Source organism: Impatiens glandulifera, chromosome 4 (assembly GCF_907164915.1).
Source record: "Impatiens glandulifera chromosome 4, dImpGla2.1, whole genome shotgun sequence".
Taxonomy (NCBI): Eukaryota; Viridiplantae; Streptophyta; class Magnoliopsida; order Ericales; family Balsaminaceae; genus Impatiens; species Impatiens glandulifera.
Window position 1 is genome coordinate 22,551,864 of NC_061865.1, and position 6,706 is coordinate 22,558,569.

Consider the following 6,706-nt stretch of genomic DNA (forward strand, 5'->3'; position numbering starts at 1 on the left):
AAAAAAATATGGAGATGAAACAATTTGACTTGAACCTACCACATATAGACGAGGAAGAAATTGTTGTTGTAAATGAAACAATGAGAGAACATTTGTCTAACAAAAGTAATTGGAAATCACAAGAAGATGCGCAACTCAAAGAAGAATGGCTGAAAAAATTGGAACTTAATGGTTAAAAATTGATTATTTCAATATTAACCGTTTTAAAAATCGTTAATATTAATGGTTGTTCAAGCAATTTATATAGAAGGAATAATATTAATCGTTTTAAAAATGTTGATATTGACCCATATATATTAAAGAATTTTAAAACGGTTAGTATTGATTCTCTTTATTTCTACCGCTTTAAAAATTGATGATAATGAACACATCAATGTATACGATTTTTATGCAACAGTTCAATCACTAATAATGAAGCCTAGAACCAAACAAGTGATAAGAAAAAGTGGTTGGTAATCTTACCTCGTAACAATTACACGTAAATATTATATGAATACAATACAATGATAATAGAACAAATACAATAGATTATTTAATGAGATGAAAAAAAAAATTCTTGTTTGCTACGAGACCTGTGAAATTATAATTCCTTTAAAACAGTTTTACCGTCTCTCATTTGTGCTGAAGAACGTCGTCGGTGGATGCTTTCTAGGGTACAACGGAATCCGTAATGATTTAGCACAGAAAACCACTACAACAATGAACTAGATAAAAGTACCTAAATCACAATCACCGGGTTTCGCACAGAAATGGTCGAGTCAAGAAACTCGAAGAACACTCACAAAGATAAGGAAAGACTTGAAAATTATAGAGTGAAATATGATAAGATGATGTGTGGAGAGGAATACAAGGTGAAGGGATATTTATAATTGAAAATTAAACTCTAAAACTATTAATCAATTCTTTAATCCAATAGTTATCCTTGCTTATCTTTTCATTATCCTTACAAGTTACATCCAAAAATAAGTATTTTGTAGTTATAATTATAATTAACAACATTTGGTATTTGCATCATTCAAGACATTAATGTTAATTGTAACAATTAACATATTTATTTTTATTTGGATTTAATTTCACCTTAATTTACATTGAATTTATTGTGAATTTCATTTGAATTAATTTCACCTTAATTCACATTTGAATTTTCTATGAATTTCATTTGGATTAAATTTCAAAATTAATTTACATTTGAATTTGGTGTGAATTTCATTTGCTCAAATATCATTTCCATTTAATTAATGAAATTAGTTTAATTCCAACAGTGGGGCTGCGAGAGCATTAGATTGGGATCTGAAAGCAGATGAAATGATATTGGATAATTGAATAAGAATGTTATGTAGTAGGATTTGTATGCTTTAGTTGTTTGTTTCTGTAATCTCTGTTTTTTGTTTGATTTTAATCAGATACTTTGGAGTCGTTTGATTCCTTTAATCAAAGTTAGAGTTTGTCTAGCTTTGATCATTGACCATTTCTCCCAATTTTGGGTTTTTGATGAAATGACGTTAAGTTGTATTCTAAAAAAAATATTAACGATTTTTAAATTGGTTGATATAGAGGGGCTCAATATAAACCGCTTTAAAATACCTAAAATATCAGCGTTTTTAATGCGGTTGATATAAATGGTTTAATATTAACTGTTTTTAAAAATTCTTGTTAAATATCAACATGTAAAATTTAGAGAAAAAAAATTAAAACTAAATAACTAAAGAACAACAAATTGAATGAACTAGAGAAAATAATTTGAGAGAATTTTAGAAATCTTATTGATGATAAGTAAATGGTTTAATTTGCCTTAATAAGTTATAAAAGGGTTTTATACCTATGCTTTCATATAGGATATACCATAATTAAAAAATCATTACATATTCAAATTAAACTAATTTTTTATTTAAAATATAACTTATAAATATTAAGTCATATTGAAACATATTAATAAATAAATACTTATCTTAATACTCCCATCAACTTTTGAAGATAAAGATTCGATCTAAGTATCTGAAATTGTGTTATATTAAGTGCCTTTATAAAATATCAACAACATGATTTTTTTAGGCAAATGCTCAAGATTAATGAAGTTAGTTAAAACTGTCAAGGTGCTTGGTTTCTCTCATAAAAAAAATGGTTATTGAGTTTTTAAAGAGTAATTATTATTTTATAAATAAGAAATTATAACAATTAATATAATTAAATTAAGATTATATTGTATATAAAAAACACTATATTAAAATAATGTAATAAATAAAATAATTAAAAGTTTAGATAACCAATTTTATTTTTTTTAATTTGAGTTAGTATTGTATTTTATTGGATAATGATTCATATTTAACACGTTTCAACATTTTATAGTAATAATAATAATCTTTTTTTTCCTCTGGCCGCGTTCTTCTTTTTATAACCCTGTCGTAAAAATAAATGAACTATTATTTTGAAATAATATATATATATATATATATATATATATATATATATATATAAATATAAATGATGTTACAAATAAATTAATTAAATATAATGTTATAAAAAATGAAATCACTATAATACAATGTTGATTTGAAGCATGTTCTTATCATATTTCCCTTAAAATAGTTTCATTATCTCTCTTGTGTTTTATCGCATATGATTCTCTCTCAGGGTACAACGAATCTAGTAGTGATTCAGCACTGAAATTACTATGCAGCGAACTTGTCAAAGTAGCTGAATCAATCACCGGGTTTTAAGTTCAATGGAAATACGACAAGTCAAGAATTCAAAGAACACTTGATTGAGTGTAAAACTCAAAAACACTCAAGAAAACAAAGAAAAAATCTTTCAAACTCTAGAGAGATAATGAATAAGTGAAGAAGAGATATGAGATATATGAAGAGTCGAACATGATATATATATATATATATATATATATATATAACTGGAAATTAAACCTTCACAATAAATTCATTTATCAATCAAACGAAACGGTTGATAATTCATCCAATGGATTCCATTCCTAGACTCTTGACATTGAATCTTATCCATTGGCATTAAATTTCACCAAAATTCACATTTGAATTTGGAATGAATTTATATTTATTTGTATTAAATTACATTTAATTTATTTATCCAAATTCTCATTTACATTTAATTAATGGAATTAGTTTAAAATTCCAACAATCCCCCACATTAATGGAAATTGAAAGATTGACCCGATGAAAGGTTCAATAGTTGAATCCTACATAGGATAGGTAAGTATAATCCTTTGAACATTCCTTACGAAATTATATATAACTTTACTAGCCAATTAGTAGACTCGATTTCCTTGAACTATTTTATCATTTGTGTAAACGATTACACACTTTCATTTGGAATTCTTCTTGATACATGTTAAGCTCTCATGGTTGTGTATGTTTTTTTCCATGGAAAACGAGCTTGGTTCTGTGAAAGAGTTTAGAATTGAGCCGTACAATTATTTCGATGCGGCCCCACTTTTCCGTGATATAGCTGGTCTCTTTGCTCACAAAGAATCATTAAAAGCAATATACTTATCCTCATCAAAAATATATATTGTTTCGTTAATCATCAGCAATAAACTTTCAAGTCAGTACAATTAGGTTATCCATTAAACCTAGTTTTTCGGATCTATAGTCTACATAAGTTGTGTTTTTCTTCATACCAGCTTATAGTAGGCTCATATCTTAAAAACTCTTAAACTAACTCTCTATTTAACAATTTGGTTAGTGGATCCCCAATTTTATCTTTAATTAACATAGTCAAATATACTATATTAGAGTATATTGTTTAATGACATTATGTCTAAGACATGTATGTCAAGACTTGTCATTGACTATAAACTTGTACAATTTCAAATTATTTTCACAATAATTAAAAACTTTCTTTTAGACAATCTTGAAATATCTTTTAATAAGCATAGTCATCCATATATACTTATCATTTAAACATTCTTTTGTGAAAAATATTGTTTACTTAGCTAACTAGTAACAAAATATATTTGTACTATTATGTCTTCGTGTAAACGATTACATATTAAAAAAATATATATTTTTTGACATATGTCAAAAATTTATGAATATAGAGTATATTATTTAATCTATCAATCATATTTTCGTTAGAAGATTTTCATTTATATAGTTGCACATTCAAGTTTGAACATATTCTTGTGGACGCAAAGTCTTTCATGAAACCTCGTTTAGTACAATTTACATCTTTAGTGAATTTAATTATTTTTATTATAATTTCCAACGATAAAAAATATTGTATAAAGACATATAATGAAATAACTATTTTCATTGTAGTTATGATATACACAATTGTCACATTTATTGATTTTTTTTATGTAAACATTGTTATAATTAGACCTACAAAATTTTACAAGCCAAATTTTCTTTATTAATTTATTTCATAAATCTATTTTGAAGATATTTATTCTTCAGATTTTTAAGAAAATAATATTAAAGAAAACGCGTTTCTTAATTTTAAACCCTCAAAAAATCAAATTGAGCACCAACTAAGCATATAAATAAAATATTTTCTTGTTATGTTAAGTTGTGCAATTTTATCTTTTTGTAGATAACATATTTCTCTATCAATAGATCATTCTTCTGTTTATTATAATATATACAATAATACTTTGTGTTATTATTAATTAAAATATGGTCCCCATATTGGTGTTAGTACCTTTTAAAACACACATTTATATGAATTAAATCCAAAAAAATTTTAATCTAGAGATTGCCACACAAAATATGGCCTATAAGAAAAAAAAAAGAAAAAAAAAGATTTATAAATATATGTAACTTAATGTTTACTGACATTCTCGTATTTTTTCATTTTGTATTTATCGAATTCTAAGGTTCATTACGCGATTGTCAAAATTTTGATTGTATTTATAGTTTTTCTGTAATTTATTGTTAATTTTTTTTTTTGTTTTATATACCACTATTATTCAAACAAAATTTGAAGAAATTTATGTTTGTGTGATACTTATAATCTTCATTTTTTGAACATTAAATTATTTTATTTATTTATTGGAATACAAACACAAATTTAACAATATAATTTAGGCAATTTATTTTGTATATATTAATAGTACTTATTATTTTACAATTAAATTATTTTGACAAAATTCTACATCAATTATAAAGATTATATTTATACATATATATTTTTATTATATGATTAAGTTTAATATTGATTAATTAATTTTTTTTGGTTATTATAAGATTGTGTTTAATATTGACTAATTAAAAAAGTCAGAGATACAATTGTAAAATTTTAAAACTTTAGGATAAAATTATATATTTTATACTTATGATTTATATATAAAAAGGCCACAGGCTCAGGCCCAAAGGTTAGCTTCACATTCATTCTACCCTAATTATCTTTCTTTTTCGTCTGGCCGCCGCCGCCTTCGCCTTCTTATAATAGTTTCCCATCTTAAATCAATGAACCAGCTCCGATCTCAAGTCAACTCGTCTTCTTCTTCTAATCATGCCGTCTTCCTCTCCTAGTCCTATCGTAGTCTCTGATCTTCTTCTCCTAATCCTATCGTAGTTTTAGATCTCTCAAAACTTTGAATGAACCAGTTCTATCTCTAGTTGCCTTTTTCTCCTAATCCTTCTGTAGTCTCAGATCTCCCATGATTTTCAATGACCCAGTTCCAATCTCTAGCCGTATTCTTCTCTATAAACATAGTTGCCGTAGTTTTCAATGACCCAGTTCCAATCTCTAGCCGTATTCTGCTAAAGAAGTTTATGTCTACGATGGCGTATATAGAACTTGAAAAACCTCTTCTTCTAGTGCTAATTAAGGAGGATAAGAAACCGTCCTGGAATGCATGGTGAGAATTCCTAATTAAGTGTTGTTTACGATTCAAATGTTTTATAATTTGTTTCTTGATTTGTGTTTTTTTTTAAGATTCAGTTGCCGGAGCTCTAGGAGACGTTGAATAGGGGGAGAGGACGTGAGGGAAAAGTGTACATTTGTCCTGAGCGCAGTTGCAAACATCACGACCCGAAACAAGCTTTGGGCGATATCACAGCAATAAAGAAACACTACGCCAGAAAACACGGCCTAGAGAAGAATTGGAAGTGTCCAAAATGCCTCAAGAAATACGCAGTGGAGACAGAGGCAGATACCGACCCAAAAGAACACCTCTTTGTGGGTGAGAGAGGAATAAAAAGATGTGTAAATTATAGGGTATAAAATTAGGGTTTTCATTGGTGTTATTTTTTATTTCCAACTAATTATGTGTTTGGTTTGGTTGTGATTTTGAACATTAATGAAACCTTGATTTGTAGTTTGTTTCCTTTACTTTTACTGAATGATACATTACTTTTACTGAATGATACAGTACTTTTATTCAGGCAATAAGTTTTCAGTTAAATTTATCTACAATAATGATAACATTCTTAATAAGATTAAGTCAAATTTAATATTAAGTAAACAACATTTAAAAAAAATAAAAAAATGTAAATCAAAATTATTTATAACAATAATTATATCAAAATATGAATTAAATTCAATAAGACTATCTACAAACAGGGCCAACAATTTTGGACACGACACGAATATACGATCCGGGCCGAACACGAAAAAATCAGGTTAGAGTCATGTATCTTTTTGTTCGGGTCAAAATCAGGTTGACCTATTTAATCTAATTAATAAACATGTCAAAATCGGGTCGACCTGACATGACCCAAATAGACCCGATAAC

The 6,706-nt window shown here is 26.7% G+C and overlaps 1 long non-coding RNA gene across 1 annotated transcript; it reads left to right on the forward strand.

The window, feature by feature from the left end:
- The first annotated feature begins 5,640 nt into the window (after positions 1 to 5,640).
- Positions 5,641 to 6,360, forward strand: LOC124933516. The gene is made up of 2 exons (XR_007098989.1): positions 5,641 to 5,830; positions 5,943 to 6,360. It is a non-coding gene; the product is annotated as an uncharacterized LOC124933516 (long non-coding RNA).
- Positions 6,361 to 6,706: the final 346 nt, after the last annotated feature.